Genomic DNA, 25,055 nt, shown 5'->3' on the forward strand with positions numbered 1-25,055 from the left:
TGCACAAGAGATCAAGACACAGCAAATCATACAAGTACAAATAGCATAATTGAAAATAACCTACTTAACAAATCAATGAGCATTAAGATAAATGATGCATTAACATACACATTTATGGAAAATGAACCAACAATTGTATATATTAATAGAATAAAGGAGGAAGCATACAACCAAGCCTTGATGTCAATAATCTCTCATTGATGGAATGTCCAAGTCCAAGCTCAAGATCTCCAAGAACTCCTTCTCCAAGCCAAATGGGTAGCATGTAGGTGCAATTTCACCACAAGGGTGAAAATATTCAAAGACCAACCATTTGGGAATGGGAGAGGATGAATATATAGGCAAGGAAAGGGAGTAAGGATCTCTCCAAAAATAGGAGAAAGCTCTCATCTCAAGGAGTTAGCTCATAGGGATAAGACCAAAGGGCCAAGTTGAGAGAACTTGACCTTATCCACACTGAACAACCTCCAGCTCGTCATTCTAGAAGCCTCTAGATCACAAAGTTTCTTGTCCTCTTTGGGAAAATTGCCTTTTAGGGATCATCACTAGTATCCAAGCCAAAAGTGCACTAGCATCATGGGGCTAGTATAGTGCAACTAGCGACCATCACAGTTTTCAGTGTTACGGGAGCGATGATATTAAAATTAGGGTTTTAGAGCCCTTCGCTTCAAGGGAAGCTCAAGGCATTTTTCAGTCAATGTTCTAGGGAGGATCTGAGCCGCATATCTGGATGAGTAAACTACATGATGGTCATGTTTCGAGCAATTCGGGGTATGTCACAGGGAAGTGTGAGAGGTGTGACAAAATATTGTGTAACAGACCCTAGTTACCTTGATTACGTTGAGAATGCTGGTTCTGATTACTCTTCCCCTTATTCCTTTTCGTAGGGTTAAGGGGATTGGGTCCGCTCTGTTGAGCATACACTTGACCTTATGGAGGAGATGGTTTTTGTGGTAGAGGGGGAGCAAGAATGCGGGGCTGGGATGCTAGTGATGGAGGGGCTGGAGCATTAGGCGATGCATATTGATAATAAGGATATGGGGAAATATTGGGATAAAAAGGTGGTGCAACAGCTAGCCTGACATCTGTTGATGCAAATGGGGATATGCATATGACTTGCTAGGACCTAGATAAGGGTTTCCCTGAGGAGCATTGGGGGAGGGATAATTTTAAGTGGAACTGGTCCCTCCTTGAGCTGGACCATAACTCATCTGAGGTGGAGCATATGGTTGAGGGTGTGAAATGGTTCCAATTATGCATCCACAGCATGAGATGCCCCCAATGCATTAGCAGCACTAGGCCGAGGTAGATCAGGGATAATAGTGTAAACATCTACCTAACTGGGCATATATCAGATCAAATTTTAAGGCTACTTGGAGTGCATATTCCTAAGACTGGTGGAAGTGTGATGTAACATCTTAGGTAATGGGGGCCAAAAACAATCTAAGAAACCAATCCATATAGAATTAGTCTTCGAATTTAGGAGATCTACATACACTCCTCCTTCTTCACCATTCCTAAACATGGTCGGATAGGCGAGTCGAAGAAGTTTGACACAAAGAAGTCAATAGTTCGGTACCAGTGTCATAACAGAGAGGTAACTGGAAATATGAAAGAAAATTTGTGGCAAGAGTCACAAAAGTGGAATGAGTGGCTTCGGGTTGATTGACATAGCACTTAGTAGCAACTCCAGTGAGTGTGCATTAGAACAAACAAATATAGATGGAGCCTTCAGTAATGGAATTTTATGAACACCACATGTGGAATGAGAGAACATGATTAGTGGGATATTCTCCAGGATTACCTTCAAACTTTGGGATGTCTGAAGGGAGCTTAGTAGGCATAGCTGGCCATGTGGGATCATGGATAAGAGAATCATTGATAAGCTGACTAAAATCTGGGAGACTAAAACCAGCCATAAAAGGAATCAAGGGAGTAGGAGTGACCACAACGCTGGGGGTACGCTAGTGGGGGTACCCTAGTTTCTCACACCCACATTGGTGCCTGACATGATGGCGATACATGGTTGATATGATGCCAAATAAAAGGAGGAACTAGTTGATTCAGTAGAATAAAAATCAAAATGATGACTCGATGGAGGACTAGGAGGATGAACTTTAACTCGACGGGGAGGAGTAATATGTCCTAATGGGAACTGAGGGTGAAGACCTTGAATTCGATGTAACAAATTCCTAGGGGGCACAATGATGTCAAGACAATAATGATCTAAGAACTAAAGGGTGATGATAGGAATAAAAGAGCAACAAACAACAAGAAAACACCTAGTGTAGTGGTGCCAAGTGTAAACTAACTATTTTAATGATGTTACTCTAATACAAGAAAACACATCCTATCAAAGAAAAATACCTCTAGCCTATAGGTGATATAAATCCTCAAACAATCCTATATCTACTATTTTAGATGGCCTTCTAAAGAACTTCTTACTTGACAGAATTTGATCCCTGCAAGTAGAGCTATCCAGAGAAAGGTGGGGTAGAGAACCAACTTCTTCCCACAACCAGTCATATAGGGTGTTTTCCTAAGATTGGTCACTACTACCACCTTTATCCCACTAGAGTGTTTGAGTCTTGAGCTTCTTGGTAGTCAGCCATCGCACGGGATTCCCTACCATGGGTTGGGTAGCCCCGAGGAGAACCACTCGCATGATGACCTAGCCTAACCCCCTCTGAATTAGGTTTCTAATGCACTCCAGATTTGGACCATGGGATGGTGAAGGATTTTAAGCTCCCTAAAATATCAACTTCTATGTCTTAATGAAAGTAATCGATGGGTGTTGTTGGAAGCCTATCCCATCGATCCTACACCTAAACTATAAAGATTGTTTTACCCTGGTGCCCAAGTGGGATTAATATATGTGTGTTGATTTATTAAGGTGTAGTGTTTCAAGTCTTGGTTTGGCGGTGTTAACTAAGCTCATGTTCGCTTGGGGTGTGAGTGTGTGAAAATATTGTGTCAAGTGGATGAGTTAATTAAGCATGTTTCATGATGCCATGTGATGCTGAAATTAAAATGTTGAAATATTGTAAATAAATCTAAAAATGACAGAAAATAAACATCCAAACAAGCACACAAAACCCCACCCACAAAAGGTTACTAAGCAGCTAAGAAAGAGAGGGAAAAAAAGCTACTCAAAGATACATAAAAATTCCTAAATGATCTAATGTCAAGGGGCTAAGATATAGAGGCACTAACTAGCTATAAATGGTGCAGATAAATAACAAAAATCAAAGGTGAAAAATGTTGCAAAGGATAGGAGTGAAGCTCTAAAACCTAGGATGCTCAAGGGGATCCTAAGGGGGAAAGTAAAACCCAAAATCCAAAGGGAGAAAAGGTGAAAGAAACCTATCCAAAAGAGTTAACAAGTAATGGATCAGACTCTAAAAATCAGTGGCTGAAAATGTTGAAAACCCTAGACCCCACACTCAACAAATCTCTTCCTAACAATGTGGAGGTGTGCTCTATACCCTACGGGGATTTTTCCTTCCTCAAAGAGACAAATCAAGTGGATCCGGGCCCAAGGGAGACTAAAAACAAATGTGAAGTACCCGAGCCAGTCTACAGACAACACTCTCTGCAATTATGAAAAAATTCTAAAAAAATTCTGGAAAACTTCCAAAATGCAGGTACTAACCTGGAACAGTGGAAAACACAATTTTTGGGCCAAGTAGTGTGCTCTGGAACGCAAATCAGAGGCTGAAAAGTGTGTTTTTCTCCTGTAACTCTTTGTTGGTAGATCCCACACAGATTTTTTTATCTCTTGCTCAGATGATACCTGTGACCTACATAAAGAACCAGAAAACCACCAAAATATAAAAATTTGACAAAAAAGGGTTTAATATTATAAATAGAAACTGAAAGGCTAAAAATAGTTGTAGAAAACCTGAAATTTTCTAAAACTTTAGTCACCCAAGAATGTTGTTATTAGACCAATGGAGTCATCGTTTGTTAGTCTAAAATTTCTTGGAAGGTGTACCAAAAAAACTTCACTTAAGTCACTAGGTGACAAGTGACCCTAACAACAAGTTGATGGTTGCTTGTGATTCAGATCTGCAATAAAAATGGAAAAACCCACAACAAAAATATAGATGATACAGAGTAACAAACAACAGTAAAGATATCCAATGCAATAACCCATATGGAAAGACTTTAATTGATTAAATTATTTATTAAAAACACCTGGTGAAGGAGATCTACAAAAGGGTCTTCTAATCCCCCTCCGTGGGATGTGTTCTTTAATTTCCTTGATGCTTCAGTAAATGATCTTCTCCCTCAATATGTGAAAAAAATAGAAAAAATGTGGAGAACTCAAATTGGAGCTCAAAGGAAAAGAGACGATAATGGTGACAATGATTATGATCATGGTGAAGATTGAATGTGTTAGAGTCGGTCTGGTCATACCTCCGTCAGAGATCATTTCTCTTATTGCATTTCATTTTTAGGTGTCTCGCTCAATTCACTCAGCTGCATTCCGCTAGGGGCATGCCATAATCTGATGGAAGGGTCTTGTCATTCATTACCCCTCATGCCTTATCATTGTTGGCTCAGGTCTATTCATCAAAATCAAGTTTTAAAATCACTTACAATCCTGTTTTAGTCTATTGATCAGCAAGAGTCATTTCAGTCACTAGGTCTAGGGTTAGTTAATTTTGTCTTCAACAATGTCCAACAATGCCAGCAGACTCATGAGGGAGGTCCTTAATAAGTTTTCATTTTCAATATTTTCATCATCATATGCTTGACTATGACTTTTCTTCAAAACTCTGTTTTGAAGAAAATTCGTCATTTCGTTTTGTAATAAATTGCCATGTAATTTTCAAAAGTTTTTCAGTTGTTGAATTCTCCAGGCGCAGCCCTGGTCTTCCTTTGTCAAGACATGCCACTATCCCTGCAAAAAATTGACAAAAGATTCATCATTCAAGCCAAAAAATCAAAAGGGAAACAAAAAGACAGAGTTATATTAATTGTGAAAAAAAGTGCCAAGTCAAAACATTACAAAGTGGGTTTGTGAGAAACAAAAATCAAATCCATCACTATAAGATGTTCTCATGGTTTTAAAACATTCATTTGCATCCAAGAGATCAAAGAGGGTCGAAGTCTAGTGGTGAGAGGGCGAAATTGTAAAGTTTCAAGCCAAAGCTGTGTTCAAAATCGGGCGCGGCGCATAGAGCAAGTGGCACGACGCACTGGGGAGGCGCGGCGCACTGGGCATGACCATTTAGTGTAAATTAACATGGGTGTGGTGCACTAGGAAGGCGTGGCACATTTGGCAAGCTGCGCGGCGCACACAGCTGACTGGCCCGAAAAGTTCCAGAACGGCCTCCAAACGCCAAAAACGCCAAGTAGGTGGAGCTCCATTTCTCTTGTTCATCAAAGTTTGGTAGTTATGCTATGATGGTTGATGTGTTGAGTGTCCAAACAAACCAAACCCTATCATTTTAAATTCCTCAAATAAAAGTTGTTGCCTAGGGTTTCAAAAATTGTTTGCCACCAAGCTTATTCTTTTTCCATCATTTTATTTTTTCCTTGATTCCATTTTTTCCCCAGATTTCATTATTCCCTATCCCCTAAGATTACTAAAACCCTATCCCAAATTCCCTTTCCCAAACTTTTAAATGTGAAACCCTAAACCCTATTCCCACACACAAATCCTAAACCCTCTCCCATATTTCCCTAACAAATCTATCCCAATAGCCCCTAATCCCTTACTATTATTTCCCCTTCCTAACAATCCCTTGTTTCATTTGTTTCCCCTTGGTGGCAGAGTTCAAAAACATCACTAAAAGAGCAGTCCAACACAGTTTTCATACACCAGCATCTTTTTCTCCAAGGCATTTTCTACAACAGTCATGACATCTGAGCATTCATCTAATTATGGAATGGAAACCCACATTGACTCACCCATGGAGGAACATGTACCCCGGAGGTCTCATAGAGGAGGCAGACATATCAAAGAAGAACTAATCACCCTCACTGAATTATAGGCCCACCCTCTAGCCATTTTCTGTTTTCAGCATCAGTCATGCTATGAATTTTGTGAGAAGATGGCTAATGTTCAATTTCATCATGAGTTGGCTCGTCTATTTGTACTGCATTTACATGGAGATCAGGTTACTTTGGCTGGTGTCACCTTCACACTTACACCACAAACTATCTCACTGGCAACTGGCATACCCAACATTGGGGAACCATGGACCAAGAGGAAGAAGATTGACCGGCAGCATTATGAGCCATATATTAAAACCGGTTTCTTGAGGCAGCTCAAGAGAGTGTTTCCATTCCGATATCTTAAAGATGAATATGCTCCACTAATGAAATTAATCATGAAGTATTTCAGCTGTGAGGGACGGTTCTCTCGTTTATACGCTTATCACATCAGGTTGCTCATGCATTTCACCAGGGTACGGATGATGAACATTCTTTATTTCATTTGCCAGAACATAGAGAGGATGACCACCCTTGTGTAGCACAAAACCCCTCAGCAGCAACTTAACAATGTTTATCATTTTGCTCTCATCAAGATTTTGGTGGTTCATCAACTTGGATTACAGGGCATCACTTGGGATGATTTCATCTCCCGTGATTTCTTCAGAGCTTCATAGGGGCTTTCAGAGGTTAGGCATGAGACAGGTGGACCTTCTCATCAGTATGAGTGCCATGAGACCGTTAGTGTGCTGGTGTTCATCACATATCAGAGGGGCACTAGACATTTGTTTGCAGCAGCGAAGTGAGTGTTATCTCCACCCGGTGTGGAAGGGGCCTCATTTCTGACATCAGCACCACAGGTACAGGACAAAGGCAAGAGGCCAATGCAGGATGAGAGGCCTTCAGGTGAACAAGAGACCGACTTCATTCTCATTCATGATGATGATACAGATATGGGCCCGGAAAGTGCCAAACTTAGGGAGATCATCCAAGAGCAGAAAACAGAGATCAAAGCCTTATCCCTTGACTTGGATAGAGCTAAGTGGACTATGAAATACTTGGAGCAGAGGAACAAATAGCTTGAAGATCAACAAGCAATCATGGAGTTACAAAACATCTGCGCGAATCGCCAAGCTGCACAAAGGAGAAGGATTGAGCTCACTTCGTTGGAGCAAGAGATTAATGATGATCGTGAGTCTTGGCTCGAAAGAGTCAACATCCACTTGGAGGGACTACTGGACAAGGCCGATAGAGACAAAGCATTGCTGAGACACATGGATTTCCACTACATGGCGCAGAACAAGGTTTGCAAGGCACGAATAAGGAATCTAAAGGCAAAATTAAAGAAGGCAATAAGGAAGCAAAAGAGGCAAAAGGAGCATGATCGTCTTCAAATATTGGCTGAAGCCTCTTTAGCCCCGCATGAAACTTGATGGAGAAGCTCCAGCCCAAATTTCAAGAAATTTGGGGCATTTTTGGCATTTTGACAAATTTTGGCACTAAAAAATAGAGTTTTTCTCCCTATGCGCCGTGCCACGTGGCGTGCGCTTTTGCTAGGGAGCTCCAAATTGCAAAAACTTTGCATTTCTAGATTTGGCATGAAAAATCATGGTTTTTTGTGCATGGACAAGAAATTTGGGCAAGTTTTTAGTCCTCAAGAGGCCAAAAACACTCAAAAAATGACCTCACTACCCCTATTTTGACACACAGGAAGCAGTCTTGGGAGAACTAACTTTTGGAGGGAAAAATGGAGGCCAAATTGAAAAATTATACATGGGTTGGAAAGTCGACAGGCAGACCTTTCCATCAAGCTATCTTGGGCTCAATTTGGACTTCGGAAAGTGCCTCAAAAGCAGCTCCAAAGTGGCGCGATGCATAGAGAATCAGGTGCGGCGCATAGAGGATTTTTGCCTATTTTTCACTGTTCAGCTCAGCAATTCGCCCAATTTTGACCAGTTTTGCTTCTTGATGTTATTCTTGACTTTTCATGATGTAATTTGATAACCATGATGTAATATTGGCACATTTTTACTTGTTCTAGAAGATTCATTCACTAAAAAGTGAAAATTAAATGAATGAATCAGTTTCCTAGCATATAGGGGTAAGTTGTTTGACTACCTAGTTTTTAGTTCCTTGTTTAGAATTGGTTCAAACAGCTCCTAGAATGATGAGCTCGACCCCTAGAGGCATGGGAAGGAGTTAGGCTTGTCTATATCATGTAATCTCTCAGTCATTTTTAGGGTTGGACACTTGGGATTGCTTGGCACTCTATTGTACATTTCATTTCTGCAATTTTGGCAAAGGAAGGACTAGGGTTTTGCAGCACTTGTTGGGATCCATGTGGCTCTATGTGTTGATGGTGTGTTTCTCTATGTATTTGTAAGTTCACTTATGTTTATGTGTATCATTTTCCCTTCTCTTGTCTTCTGCAATTAAACAAATGAGTGATTAAGGTAGAACTCATTGGACTGCTATGCTCTGCCTGGATATTTTGTTTAATTCTTCATGTTTTCATCTGTTTGAGGAGGACTCTTGAGACCTTCTTGCCCTCCTTGGCTCCTCACCAGTCTGATCCACCCATTAATTCAATCCAAAGCATCAAAAATACTTCCTGTCTTGCCCCTACCTAAACTTTGCAAAAATCTGGCCTCATCCCCGGACCCAAAATTTGCCTGTCCCTTTTTTCCAAAAAAACCCCCAAAAAACTCAAATCAAAACTTTGCACTTCATACCTAGCCTAAGATCAGTTGTTATTTCAGTCATCTCAAGCCCCATAGATCATCTTTCGCTGAGATTGACCCGGAGAGAGCCCTCTCCTATCCTCGTAGGGCTAGCTACGAGGCTGAGCGTGGTTTGATGTGGACCTGGAACCTTGTCTTTTTAGCCTGAGGCAAATCTAGGCTCTAACAGAATGGAAAACCCTCCTATTTATAACAAAGTATTGAGTTAATCTAGAAAATGGAGAATAATAACATAATATTAACCAAATCAAGATCTAATCATTAGGAATACTTTTTAATATTTATTGGAGAGGGAAAACATATTTAAAATGGTTAAATATGTTTATTTAGAAATAATTAACAAATGAAATGATTTATTAATGATTTCACGAGGATTAAGAATCGTGCGGAATTAAAATAATTCTTAAATAGTGATTTAACAATTATTCCAATAATGGAAATAATGAATAATAAATAAATAATGATTTATTTAATTATTCCTAGGGGATTTAATCAAATGTGACAAGGAATAATTACCTAAACAATGATTTAATAATTATTCCTAGAGAAAATTTAATAAATAATGGTTTATCTAATTATTCTCATGGGTTTTTTTTTTAGATTAGAAAATAATTTAATAAAAGTGGTTTACTAAATTATTTTCCACAGTGAATGTAATGGCCATGGTGAAAAGTTCATGTAATAAAAGTTAATAAAGGAAAAATAAGACCACAGCTAAGGGACACTTATTCCAAGTTGAATGTTGGGCAAAGATAACCTAGTGGGCATCACTAGATGTGTGTTTTGGCTAAGGAAAGTTGGCAAAGGATAAGATAAAGGCATTAAATGGAAAAAAAGGCATTTTTGGCAAATTTATTTATGAAAATAAAGGAAATTAGGAGAAAATTAAGGTGAAAAGTCACAGGTTTCATGTGAGGAGGAAATTGAAGGAAAATAATGGAAAATGAAGAAAATAGAGGCCTCATTAATAAAAAGGCTTCTGAGGATCATTTGTTAACCTTTTGTAAGTTCAAGTTTGGAGCTCTCTGATTATTCTCTCTCTCTCTCTCACTCTTGGTCACTTAGTGTTTTCTTGGAGCACTCTAGCTTTGGATCAAGGAAGGAAAATCAAGCAAAGGGAAAGGAAGAAAATCAAGGATCAAGGAAGAAGAGCAGGATCATGCAGCTTCAGCAGGAATACTTGTAGGTAACCTTTTTCATGTGTGATTTCCTAGCTGGTTTGGACATGCGTGGCTTTGCATGTTGGTGTATGGTTCTCTTTTTGTTGGTGGCATGGTTTTACTGGGTTATGACAGTGGTTTTCAGCCTAGCCTTTCCTTTTTCAAAATGCCATGGTATGTTGAGATGTTTATCTCGGTTTTGAGCTTTGGTTTATCAAATGGATTTTAGAATCAGGGGCAGAGTTGGTCTTAAGGTGTATTCCCAAAGGCATAGGAATCCCTTAACCGGTTTTGGTAGGATGCGTAGTAAAGCCTAGGGGATGAATCTCAGTTTAGGGCCTAGTGATCCAAGATTGGATTGTAGTAAAGCCTGAGAGTGTTACACATTGTTTTCTCACACCTCTTGCACTTCCCTATGTCGTACCCTAGAGTGCCAAAATATTGACAACTATGCAGTGTACCCATCTTGATATGCAAACCAAATCCTCCCCTAAGAACTATTGAAAAGTTTCCTTGAGCATGTCCTAAGAAAGTTAAGATCAAAACCTTAATTTCTGGGTCAGCGCGACTATGACACTGCCCTCTTGTGCTGATGGCAGGTTGCATTATAGGAGTCTCATGTTGCTAGTGTGGTTTTTTCTTGGATACTCACGTTGAACCCTTTAAGGAAAGTTTTCCCAAACTAGAGGAGAAGCTTTGTGATCTAGAGGCTTCTAGAACAACGAGTTGGATGTTGTTCGTTGTGGATGTGGTCAAATTCTCCCAATATTTCCCTTTGATCTTATCCCTATGAGCTTCCTCCTTGAGATGTGGACCTTCCTCTATCTTTGGTGAGATCCTAACTCCCTCTCCCTGCCTATAAATTAATCCCCCTCCATTCCCAAATGGTTTGTGTCTAATTATCTACACCTTTATGCTAATAGAGTGCTCACATGCTATTCCTTTTGGCTTGGATAAGGAATGCTTGGAGAGCTTGTGCTTGGACTTGGACATTCACTCAAGGAGGAATTCCAGCATCAAGGCCTGGGTTGTATGCTTCCTCTTTTTTTTATTAATATATACAATTGCTGGTTCACTTTCCATAAATGTTTGTGTTGATTCTTCATTTATCTTAATGCTCCTTGATCTGTTAAGTGTATTGCATTTGAATTATGTTGGTTGCACTTTTATGCTTTGTTGTGTTTTTGGTCTCTTGTGCACATATTCAAACACCATGAGCAGCGAGGATTGAACCTGGGGGAGCAAGCGATCAATATCTTCAACAGAGGAATGCATCATAACATTAAAATGAGATATGTCTCCTTCCTCTTCTTTAATTTCGATTGTAGTCTAGGAAAGTGTCTTGTAGATTGTCTCGTTTGTTGCTAGACCCACTCATTGGGCTAGAGGGTTTGTCTCTGTCCGCAAAGAGGATTTTATTTCACAACAAGATGGCAACTCCATTGAGGAAGTTATAACCTTTCCATCCATTTCTTTAATCTGATCCTTTGATTAGTTTGACCAATTGTCGATTTCTCGGCTTGTGTGCATCAATATAGGTTTATACAATTATTGGTTTCTTCTTGAGAGTGTTGAGTCTGGTCTAATTTTTTAAACCTTTTTGTTTTTTCCTTCTTTTCCTTGTCCAATGCACTTTCTGGTTTTATAGAAGTGCTTCCAGGGCTAATATAGGTTTAAAAATCATGGGGATCTGCCTTTCAACACTACTTTTCATTTCCCATGTGTATTGATTGCAGAGACTAGGAAAAATTAGGGTTTCCTCTCATTTTCCAGTGTGTCTCAACCTCTGGGGGTGTTTTTCCAGTCTAATCTCATTGTGTTTGACTTGGTTCTTTCCTTTAATGGTTGAAATTGTCTCTTTTCCTTTGTTGATGTGTGGATGAAGTTAGATTGTCTTCTAGGGTTTCTAGGTCTAGGTTACCCTTCACTCGTCACTTGGCCTGTCATTGAGAGATTGATTTTCTCCATTTTAGGAGTTCTGCTATGATCAGGACACCATTTTCAAGTTACTTTCGGTTTACATTTGCAAAGTTGTTTTCATTAGTATTGGGTCATAGTTGTACTTTGAAAATCACCTTTGCTTTGTTGTCAAACATAGATTACAATTGTTTGATTTAGTGAAATTGAAAGTATGTGCTTGTGTTGATTTCATTTGTTTCAAAAATAAAAGTGAAAGAATCTATTCGTTGAAATATTTTTGAAATGATTTTGTTTTATTTGAAACCAGAAAGTGAATGAAATCTTCATTTTAGTTGTTTTGAATCCATTTTTTCCTTTTCTTATGCATTAGTTTTCATTTTGAAGATCAAAGTGAAAGAAAGGAACAAAAATATTAGTGCATCTTAGTGAAAGAAAGCGATTTTGTTTCTCGTAAGATTGCATTTTGGCATTGCATTCATTAGTGAAAGTGAAAGAGTAGTTTTCATTTTTACATATTGCTTTTGAAAAGTTAAGGAGATATGTTTTGATGCATTTTTCTTGATTGATGCATTTATTGCTTGTACTCTCTTCCCTCGTTAGCATATAATTCATTGAAATGATAGGTTTCCTTTTTCTCATATAGTTGCATACTAGGATTCAAGTGACATCATTTGAACCAGAAATTGAAACCTAATTCAAGAAAAATTTTAAAATTTACTGAATTAACCTAAGTAGCATTTGGAGCTTAACGTAAACAATTAGAGGTCTAGGTTAGAAATGTGTTCCGACATCTATAAACCTTGCAACCATCATTAATTACCTGCATTGTATCCCGGGGGTGAAATCTCGTTCCAGTACAAAAGTATATTAAAGGTTATACAGTACTTTCGAGTATATCAGAGGAACTTCAGTATGGCAAGTATATGGGAATTCTCTCACAAAACAGTTATACATTAAACAATGCTAACGCAGACTTATGCTCTCTGTACCATCGAGTATATATTGGGAGACCCCACTAGGTTGCTATCTTTTAGCCATAGGTAACTGAGTCAGCCACCTTCTAAATGTGATACACCGAACACAACATTCGGGGAGATTAGCCACTGTACATAAGTCCTTGGTTTTGGATAAGGTTTATATAGTGATTCACTGATACGTGGTAAACCCTATTCCCTATCTTACCCTCTTTTATTTGTTTTGTTAATTTCTAAAATCAATTAATTGACCGCAGAAAAATATCCTTCCTTTGGAAATACTCCTTAGTAGATCTTAGGTTGATACTGATGACAACATTTGCTGAGTCTACCATTCAAGGAACCCCTATGATGGGAATCCTAGTTCTTTTCTATCTTTTGGAAATCATTGTCCCTTCCTGGATTGACTATTGGTTTTCCAATTTGGTTGTTTTTGACCTCAGTGATTCCGAGTGTCCAAAGAAATTTTCAACCAAGTTATATTCCACCTGAACAACATCAACCTCCAGTTGATCTTAAAGTTGACCCTTTGCCTTCTTCGCTTATTTCTTCACCCTGTTCTTCCTCTTCTCCTGGTGAAAGTCTAGATTCTAGTAACCAGGAAGTTAAGAAGAAGAAGAAGAGGATGAATAAGAAGAAGGAAAATAAGCAAGGGGGAAACTAAGCAACCATAGCTATAGATGCAACTGATGTAGAAAAATCTTCCAACCAGCCCCAAAAAGTAAAATTCCCTTGCATGTTATGTAAGGGTGACCACGTTATTTGAAATTGTCCTGGTATTCCTAAGGTCTTAGAAGTGTGGTCCATAGGTTCACATCGACCATTATCATCATCCTCTGGAGATCATGTTGGCAATAAACCTTCAATTAGTAAATCCCATGGGAGAAAGGGAGAAGTAAAATTTCCTTGTAAGTTGTGTGAAGGTAATCATCCCATTCACCATTTTCTTCTTATGGATGAAGCTTCCAAAGAGTTGGAAAAGTTTACAACTTCTCAACCTCGTCTTCCAACCAGGTATCGAAAGCTTTCCCCTAATCCTTCACTAGTTGATCCAGTGATTGATCAAAAGTCATATTTGGTCAACCCCACTCTCTCTAAAAGTGAGTCTCATGAGTCCATTCTTAACTAACAATTGGTTGAGAAAATGGTAGACCTAGCTCCACCTTCAGTTAATCGTACCTTTCCAGTAGAGAGTGAACCTCGTACGACTTTGGTTCTTCTCGTTTCTTTGGTTTTGAATGAACTGTAGGGGAATCCTCCTATTCCCGAGGTACATGAGAGTAGTTCTCCTATTCCCATAGTGCTAGAGGGAAGATCTCATGTTCATAAGACACCCCCTCCGAGTAGTTTAGTCACTTCTTTTGGTTGGATTCAGCTGGCAGGATATCACCTTCCATCTTATGTGCCTTTCTAGATTACACTACATGCTTGTAATATGGCCATACCTAGCACAGTCATAGACAAGGGCGCATCTGTTAGCATTCTTTCCTCAATTTCTTGGAAAGCTTTAGGTTCTCCTCATCTTGTCCCTGTCACCCAAAATATGTTAGCTTTTAACAGAGGAACCAGTCAATCATTAGGGATCCTTCCTAAGTTACATATTACTTTGGGAGGAAAGTTTGTATATATAGATGTGATGGTTTTCCAAGGCCCATTGGATTTTAATCTACCCCTTGGCCGTGACTATGTTTATGTCATGGGAGCTCTTGTCTCTTGTCTCTTTCATATCATGTGTTTTCCGCATAAAGAAAGAATTGTGATCATTGATCAACTTACATTCATTGGTCTTGAATCAACTCCCAATCAACCATCATCCCTAAATGGTTTTCATATGCAAGCGGTATCACCCCTGCCATAGATTAATTACATGGCCACTTGTTCCATGCCCACATCTGCTAATGATCTAGTAGGTGATGTAGTACATCATGTACTAGGGGCATTGGAGCCTGATTTTTCATTTGGATCCCTAGACATGTATCCCTTCTAGAGTGGTGTTCTCCCATATGATGATAACCTCTTGGAAGCCATGGACTCTTTTGGTCTGTGATCAAGGTATTTGGAGCAGAGTTCCTTGTCTTGTGTCAAGCTCGTTAAAAAATGAAACAAGGGTCGTGAGGATAGTTCTTTTACTATGTCAACCTCATTAAAAAATGAAATAGGTTCCCATGAGGATAGTTATTTTACTATGTCAACCTCGTTAAAAAATGAAATGGGATATGAGGATACTTCCTTTACTTGTTTCAATCTCAGTAAAAAATTAAACAATGTGTTGTGAGCATGGTTTTTTTCTTGTTTCAAGCTCGTTAAAAAATGAAACAAATCCCTTCCAATTCGAGTCTTTGATTGTAGGAATTTACAGGGTAAGTTCCTCAGAAAGAATACCAAAAGGACACCGCTCACAACCAGATCTCAAATCAATACACCAGTATTTTTGACGTGGTTAAAACCCTCAAAGTGCAAGGAGGGAAACAGTCCACGGCCTGTCCCAACGTGGGTACTACAGGCAATTTATTAATCAAAGAATGAAAATTTACATAAGCTTCTCTCATGCACGGATTACCCGAACAATGACCCTCCATGCGCTTTAAATAGAACTCATGGACCAATCGGGTGTCAAGCCACGGATCAAGTGTCGGTAATACCGAGGTGAGAGTGAACCGTCGGATCACTACATATCGTGACCGTCGGATTGTAAGTTACAAAATGTACAACGGTAAAGAAACACACTTTACCTAACTCTAACCTAACTCTATACTAGACCAAGTTGAACTTAACTATATCCTATGTGTCGGAATATCCTAACATCCCCCCTTAAGAACAACTTGGGATAGGATTGAAGGATTTACAAATATGACACAATAGGAGAAGGAAGGAGGCACTAGAGCCTATCCCCCCTTAGTGACAACTTCCTGAACTCCAAGCATATATCGAAGTTTAGTGAACTTCGCCTCTGTGAGAGCCTTTGTGAAGATGTCTGCAACCTGATCATCTGTTGGACAATATTGCACTTCAAGAACATGGTCATGAATGAGCTTTCTGATGAAGTGCATGTGTAGTTCAATGTGTTTGCTGCGCTGATGCTGAACTGGATCTTTGCATAGCTGAATGGCACTTTGATTATCACACCAAAGTGTGGTTGGATGCTGCTGCTCAAAGCCAAACTCTGATAGGATCTGACGAAGCCACAAGGCTTCCTTACTAGCTTCCACGGCACCACGATACTCTGCTTCTGCTGATGAAAGAGAAATGGCAGCCTGTTTCTTACAAGCCCATGTAATAGGTCCTGAACCAAGAGTGAAGACATAACCGGCAGTAGACTTCCGATCATCAGGGTCACCAGCCCAATCAGAATCAGTGAAACCAACTAACAGAGGAGCTGCTTTGGCACTGTAATGAATCCCAAACTGTACTGTACCTCGAACATAACGAAGTATTCTTTTAGCTGCTTTCCAATGACTTTCACGGGGGTTTTGCATAAAACGAGCAACAAGGCCAACAGCAAAGGAAAGATCAGGACGAGTATGGGTTAAATACAAGAGTTTTCCGACAAGTTGACGGTATAAGGTAGCATCAACTTCAGGAGAAGTACAAGAGACTGAAAGTTTGACTCCAGACTGAAAGGGAGAAGGGGCTGGCTTACAGTCTTCCATGTGAAAATGACGAAGAATATCACAAGCATACTTGGACTGGGAAAGGAAAATACCCTCCTGGGATTGCAAGACTTGAAGACCGAGAAAATAGTGTAAGTGTCCTAAGTCTGTCATTTCAAATTTCTTTTTAAGGCTGGACTTCACATGGTTTATAAGGTTGGGATCACTACCAGTAAGAATAAGATCATCAACATAAAGAACAAGGATGATAAGAGAGTTGCCCACTTTCTTGGTGTAGACAGTATTGTCAGAATGACACCTAGAAAAGCCAGATTCTAAAAGAAAGCTATCCATTTTGGCATACCAAGCCCGAGGAGCTTGCTTGAGGCCATAAAGGGATTTCTTAAGTCGACAAACAAGGCTGGAGTCTGTTTGTATGAAGCCAATGGGTTGTTCCATATAGATTTCTTCCTGCAAGTCCCCATGCAAGAAGGCAGATTTAACATCCATCTGATGGACTTCCCATTTTAAAGAGGCAGCAAGGGAAAGAACAAGGCGGATAGAGTTCATTTTGGCAACAGGGGAGAAGGTTTCAGTGTAGTCAATGCCTTCAACCTGTGAAAAGCCCTTAGCAACGAGACGAGCTTTATGTTTATCAACTTTCCCATCTGGTCCATACTTGGTTCTGTAAACCCATTTACATCTAACAAGTTTGCGTCCCTTTGGTAGAGGAACAAGATCCCATGTATCATTTGTCATCAATGAATGATATTCTTCATTCATAGCTGCTTCCCAATGTGGATGGCCTGAAGCTTCTGCAAAAGTGTCAGGATCATGATTTACTGGAGCTTGAGCCAGTAAAGAAGAGGCTCTTTCAAACTGAGAACGTGTACGTCGCTGATCTGTAGGATCACCGGCAAGATCACCTGCTGCATCCCGAGTAGCACGGACCCATCTTGGAAGTTGAGGATCCTGAGAAGGTGGGGGAGGATTATCATCCTCGCTTTCATCATCTGAAGAAGAAATGTTTTCAAAGGTAGAAGAGATAGGAAGAGGTGGCACATCCGCCGGACTAGGCTCGCAGGCCGATTTATTTTCATCAAATTTTACATCTCTTCTAATGATAACATTTTTGGACTTAAATGGAATAAGTCTATAACCTTTTACATCTTCAGAATATCCAACAAAAGTACATTTCTCACTCTTAGGTTCTAAAGCTTTATGCTTTTCATCTGGAATATGGGCCCATGCTTCACTTCCAAACACACGAAAGTGACTTACATCTGGTTTAATGGAACTCCAAGCTTCTTCTGGAGTGATATTCTCTAGAACCTTAGTAGGAGTGCGATTGATTATATAATTTGCACAATTAATTGCTTCGGCCCAAAAACTAAGACTGAGTCCTTTAGATTGCAGCATACAATTAGCCATTTCCTTTAAGGTGCGATTTTTCCTTTCAGCTACACCATTTTGTTGTGGAGTGTATGGAACAGTATGTTGCATTTGAATTCCATTTTCGGTGCAAAAGTTGATGAATGTGTTTTTAACATATTCTCCACCATTATCAGTTCTTAGCTTAAGAATTTGATGTCCAGATTGTTTTTCAACAAAGGCTTTGAAGGCCAAAAAAGTGTTAAATACTTCGCTCTTGAGTTTTAAGAAGTATACCCAAGTGCGTCTGGAGAAATCATCAATGAAAGTTAAGAAGTACTTGCAGCCAGAGAATGAAGCAACAGGAAGAGGACCACATAAATCACTGTGCACAAGCTGTAAAGGGGCTGAGGCGTGCCAAGAGGCACGTTTGTCAAAACTGTCCCGATGATGTTTTCCGAGTACACATCCGGAACAAACACCATCTCTGCAAGATACCATAGGAAGACCTGTCACCATATTTTCTTTACATAGATGCTGAAGGGAGCGATAGTTTAAGTGACCAAATCGCTCATGCCAAAGTTTGCTCACTTCATCATTATGAGCAACAAATACTGAGGGAAGATTTGATGACCCAAAGTTGTGAAACTTATACAACCTTTTGGAATCATCAGCAAGACCAGTAGCTAGAATCTGTTTAGGATCTTTTAGATCCTTGATTACAACATCATGAGGTGAAAATTCAACAATTTTACCTTCACCTGAATGAGTTATCTGATAGACAGATAGAAGGTTGCAGGATAAGGTTGGAACACATAATACATCATTAAACTGACCATTGTCTAGATGAACAGTTCCAGTCCCTACAACATTAAGAGATCTATCATCACCAATATATATATTTTTGGTGTTACAATCATTTAAAGAAGAAAACATGGCTTGGTTTTTGGCCATGTGACAAGAGGCTCCAGAATCAATGAGCCACTCATGAGAATGAGAAGAAGAAGAAGATACATTTAATGCATAACCAGACTGAGATGATTGACAATGACATGCAGAAAGTGCCATTCCGGAAGTTGAAGTTGAAGTAGGCTCCACATGGATGTTATGTTTCTTCATTGCGGCTTCCAAGGCTTCCATCTTCTTAAAGCATTTAGATTCTAAGTGGCCATCTCGATTACAAAAGTTACAATGTCTATCAGTCTTCTTCCATTTGTTTTTATTGGTCTTATCATTTTGCTGAAATGATCTTTCATTTTGAGGCTGAGATGGTTTAGGACCATTCTTTTGAGGATATGACTTCTTAGGATTCTTTGAATTTGGTTGCTGCTGGGCGGCTAACGCTTTCGTGGAAGAGTTTCCAAGATTAAGAAGACCAAGGTGTAAGAGTTTTTCTTGTTCTCTTATTAAGGAATCACAAAAGGAGTCAAAGGAAGGGGCCTTGTAGTCTTGTCCTTGACAAATGAAAGCTTCCCTTGTAGAATGGAAAGTGGAAACAAATACAGAGTAGGCTGGTCCCAACTTAGTAAGGATGGAATAAATAAGGTTACCATCTTCTTTCTTAACTTTAACACCTTCCAAGAGATATCTAAGGTTCTTGAATTTGGACAAGAAATCTTCAATGCAAGAAAAATTATTAGGATCCAAAGTAAGCAGCTCATTTTCAAGTTGATGGGCTCTAATTTCATTTTTAATCCCAAAAACTTTAGCAAGTTTTTCTAATGCTTCATGAGGAGTCTCAAGTTCTGCAATGTGGAATCTAAGATCAGGAGAAATAGACATCCCTATCAAACCACGTGCTTGATCTTGTCTATTTTCCCATTTTGCCGCCTTGTCTTCATCTTTTGGTTTCTTCTCTTGGTCTGTGGCTATTCTGAAGAGACCTTTACTTCTAAGTAAATCTTCCATGTAGGCTACCCATTGGAAGTAGTTAGTGCTGTCAAGAATGACTTGGCATGGACTTTCCATTTAAAAAAAAAACTGAAGCTGAAGATGCTGAAAGTAAGTGTTCCAATGGATAGATCTCGAAAAAATAGGCGGTTTTAAAAAAAACGGCTCTGAAAAAGGCTTCCGGATGAAGAAGTTATGGCTTTTTGAAAAAAAATTGTTGAAGTTGCCGGCAAAGTGCGCGAATGTGCGGGAATGAAAAAATCCGCCCCCAAAAATGGAGACTTGAACCCAAGACCTCTACTCTCTTAAAATAGCTTTGAACCAATTGATCTATACAAAAAATTTGAGAGAGAGAGAGAGAGAGAGAGAGAGAGAGAGGGGGGGGGGGGGGCTTTGGTTTGCGTGCTTGCCTTGAGAAAGCTCTTTTTCCCTACAAAACACAAAACACAAAACCCAACACGAATATGCAAAAAAAACGAACCTTGCGGCTCGAAGTTAGCTTTAGCCAAAAAACTAGAAATTTTATAAAAAAATCTCAAAGTTAGCTTTAGCCGAAAAACTAAATATTTTTCTCAATGTTTCTGATTTTCCGAGATCACACTAAGGTGCAGGGAAAAGAGCATACGCATGAGAAAAATCCTTCCTTTCTGTTTCTGATTTGCCCAGATCGCACAGAGTCGCAGGGCAAAGAGCATACGCAGAAATGAAAGGTATAGATCCGGTTAAAAAAAAAGGCTAAATAAACCGAAACCGAAATAAGCAGAGAGAAAATAACAGTAAACTGCAAAAAAAACACTGTATACCTCCCGATCTGAAAAATGACGCAGCTAGGGCTACCGGAAACCTTTTCGCGTGAAACGAAAGGGGTTCCTCACTGGAACAGATGCTCCGAACGCAACAGAGCAGTCCTCTCGGCCCGAAAGCAGTCAGAAACAGCAGATCTAGGAAACGACAGCCGCATGCAGTTCTACCGGCTTCAGATTTGGATCACCAACGGACGCGGCCCTCAAATAGCTCTGATACCATGTAGGAATTTACAGGGTAAGTTCCTCAGAAAGAATACCAAAAGGACACCGCTCACAACCAGATCTCAAATCAATACACCAGTATTTTTGACGTGGTTAAAACCCTCAAAGTGCAAGGAGGGAAACAGTCCACGGCCTGTCCCAACGTGGGTACTACAGGCAATTTATTAATCAAAGAATGAAAATTTACATAAGCTTCTCTCATGCACGGATTACCCGAACAATGACCCTCCATGCACTTTAAATAGAACTCATGGACCAATCGGGTGTCAAGCCACGGATCAAGTGTCGGTAATACCGAGGTGAGAGTGAACCGTCGGATCACTACATATCGTGACCGTCGGATTGTAAGTTACAAAATGTACAACGGTAAAGAAACACACTTTACCTAACTCTATACTAGACCAAGTTGAACTTAACTATATCCTATGTGTCGGAATATCCTAACATTGATTAGATCTCACAAAATCTTAGTCGAGTCTTTCACTTGATCTCAGAAGTGAACCTTCATTCCATCCACCTATTAGTAACTAGTAGTCTACTTAGGAGAATGAAATGAAGCTTAGAGGGAATGCACCTCAAATTGAGACATTATGTTGGGGGCATGCAAACTTATCTCAAGCATAGTTTATCTTTGTTTCAAGCTTGTGTAAAAATGAAACCAAACCCAAACATAGTTTTTTCTCATGTTTCAAGCTTGTGAAAAATGAAACCATATTCACGTATACTCAAGAATAGTTTCCCATGTTTCAAGCTTGTGTAAAAATGTAATAATTTGCATATTACCTCTTGTGATTGCCATTTTATCATCTTGTTTTTGCTAAATGAGCCTTGGTTTTTTCCTTTCCATCATCACCATGTCTTTGGACAATCATACACTTTCAGTTGGTTGTTTTACCCTTGCCTGAGGAACATCTACAATGAGTGGTAATATTAGTCAGCCTCTTGACCTTTACATGTTTTGAGCAGTTCCATCACCACTGGAACCAATTGCTATCCTTTTATACCACTCGCTCCTCCAGGCGGATTCATATTTAAGCTCTTTTCTGACTCTCAGAAAATTAAAAGATCATCGAGTACTTGTATTTTTGAACTCATTAAATTAAATGAATTGATGTCGCCTCAATATATGTTTACCCATTTTTCAGGGTGGGATTGACTATTTATGAAAAAGGAACACCTTGATCAACTTGGTTAAGATGTTCTCTCGAATATTATTTTCTACCTTTTCGTGTTCTTGAGAGACAAATTATGAAAAGGGACCTAACAAATTTTTCTTTTTCATATCTTTTTCAAATTCTCTAAATATGAAAAAGACACCGAGTTACTCTTCTGTGGGACTCGTAAAAATTAACCGACAAAAGACTTGTCACCGTGATGAGACCAAGTTTCTCCTTCGTAGGACTCGTAAAACTTACTAGGATGGATTCATTCAAAGAATGAAGTTGTATGGCAAGAATATGCTATCCCCTTCAAGCTTGTGATTAAAAATAATTGGGGTTCTCACTAGAAATAGTGGGGAAAAAGTGAAAGTCAAACATCTCTTGTATAGGTAGCATGTCTCTCTTCAACATGACACTCATCTGTTTCTCATGTTAGGTTTGGGATATCCTCATTTAGTCACTTGTCCTTCTGGGTTTGGGTAATCCATTTTTCCTCTGATCTGTCTATTTGACTTCGTCATCATGACCCTTGGTACTATGTGTTGGAAATAATACTGAGAAGGGGGGTGAATTAGTATTAGCAAGTCAATAATTTTTCATTTCCATAATCAGATTGATGTACGCTACTTCAGTTAAAGGAACTCGCGTGTATATGCAACTATGTTTAAGGCAACTAGCGTATATCATGAAAACTTATGATTCAGTTAATTCATCATATGTTGATCTTTAATCAATGCATCAAACCATATAAACAGTAACCAAGTGCAGTAAAAACAGAATAGACAGTCACACACATGAACACAGGATATAAGGTGGAAACCCAATGTGGGTGAAATCCACCTGCTGCAATAATCTCTATCTTCTTTTAAATTAGAAACTTCTTTTTACAATTTTTGTACTGGTACAGTCTTATACTAGTATGTAGGTTTCTACCTACAGAAGGCTATAACCTTCTCTCGTTCTCCAACTTCTCCTGGAAGGGAGCTACAACCCCCTAGCTCTTGTACTAGCTAATATGTTTACTAGTATGTAGGTGCCAGCCTATAGAAGGCTATAACCTTCTCTTTTCTTCCAGGGACCACGTTTCATAAATTTTCAGACTAGATCCATCAATAGCATCATTCAATCATCAAATCAACCAATCTCCTTTGCACCAACCACAACTGAATCAACTAATCACTTTGACAACCTTTCAATCTGATCTTTCATAATGTTGTAACCAGAATATAGTAAGCAGAACCCAGAACACTACAACAACAAATAGAAGCAGCTAAAGCATATTTTATGAGGTATACGCTACTTCAATGTGTCGAACATGCGTGCATACGCACTTTTCTCAAGGCGAACCTAAGTACAGATCTGCAAATCAAATTTAAGATGTATACACTGTTTTGATATGCAGAACCAGCGTGTATACGTGCCTTTTCTAAAGTGAACCTCCGTACAGATCTGTAAATGATGATTTAACAATTTCAGACTTCAATTATACCTAGATCATCATATTTACAGACTACAACATGTGCCAGTTATTCAGATAAATGATCAAAACCACATAAAGATACTTCACTTCAAGCCTTAATATCTTGACCCATCATTAGATCTTATCCTTCATCAAGCACTAAGTTTCATCCTTGTTTCAGATCCAGCTATGCACCATCACCCAATAACTTGTATACTATATCTTGCTCTTCATTGAATATTCAATACTTGAGTACATTTACCTAATGATATTATCCTCCTTTTATAGTTTTAGGCCTTACTTAATACCACGGACCAAAAACACTTAGAACCAATACCTTGGACCAAATACTTGGGGTCAACACTTCGGACAAGATACCTTGGACCAATACCATGGATCAAAATACCATGGACCAAATACCACAGACCAAAACTTAGTTTTCCAACATGTACGCGCCTTTCCTTCTGTGAAAGTGTGTGTGTACGTTATACGTTTCTTTTGGTCTATGGACCCACGTGTACCTGCGGCTTGGTCAATGGGGAACCTGCATATATATCTCTTTCTTGATTCTGTGAGTCTGAACTGTGATCTGTCATCTGAGTGAGCTACCATCAAGGACAACACCTGTGTCATAGTGCCAAATCTGTGTCATAATGCCAACAATCTCCCTCTTTGGACTTGATGGCAACCCCAAGTCACTCTCCCCCTTTGTCATCAAGGGAAAAGGTTTACACTCCCCCTGAGTACATGTTGAATTCTCATGCTCGAGTCCATCCTCCCCCTGAATATAAGCAAGGTCTGTAAAAAGATGTTCTAAAATAAGAACATGAATTTATACATACATCATAAATGACCTTCCTATCACCAATGACTCATACATACATCCATCTCCCAACTAGGTGGGGATATACCAAGTTTGACTCATCCACCCAACCAGGTGTGGATATACCAATTGTTTATACATGTCAAAACAAGAACATTACATCATCCATCCCATGCATAGTGGGGTAACAAAATAGGTCGTTTCATGACCTTGACATTAAAAGATATACATGACATATATAATAGAGACCAAATGTCTGAAACAAGACCATGATAGTCATCGGAAACTATCATCAACAACATCTGTCAATCAGCATCAGCAACCATGATCTCCCCCTGAACTTGTTCCACCTGAATAGAAAACAACTGTGAATTTGTACCAAGATCTTCTAAGATAATGCCAACAATGCATTATTAGAAGTATATCTTCCCCTGAACCTGTGCCAGATGATCACTATCAGACCCATATCAAACTCCTTTCATCCTGAGTCTGGCCCACTACTTTTCTTCAAACCAACATATACGCGACTGTATCCACAGAAACCGGCGTATGTATGCGGCTATGCTTCATGAAACTCGCGTATAACCACTTTTCTCTGAAACAGATAAGTTTTAACAACAGGATGATGCATCAACTACTCCCAGCTTCTGTCTGAGATATTCAAATGTCTCTTTGGGCAGTGGTTTGGTGAATATATCAGCAACCTATTCTTTGGATGGAACATACTCCAATTTGACCTTTTGTTCAAGCACCTGTTCACGTAGAAAATGATATTTGATGGGTATGTGCTTGGTCTTGGAATGCATGACTGGATTCTTTGAAATACTGATGGAACTTGTATAATCACATAGAATGGAGATGGGTGGAGTACATGTGATTTGAATGTCTTGCAATGTTTGCATCATCCAAAGGAGTTGTGTGCACCAAGTTACAACAACCACATATTCTGCTTCAGCTGTAGATAATGCAATTGAACTTTGTTTCCTGCTAAGCTAA

Source organism: Pinus tabuliformis, chromosome 3_2 (assembly GCF_031772625.1).
Source record: "Pinus tabuliformis cultivar Carrire ecotype Pingquan chromosome 3_2, CPIR1, whole genome shotgun sequence".
Classification (NCBI taxonomy): domain Eukaryota; kingdom Viridiplantae; phylum Streptophyta; class Pinopsida; order Pinales; family Pinaceae; genus Pinus; species Pinus tabuliformis.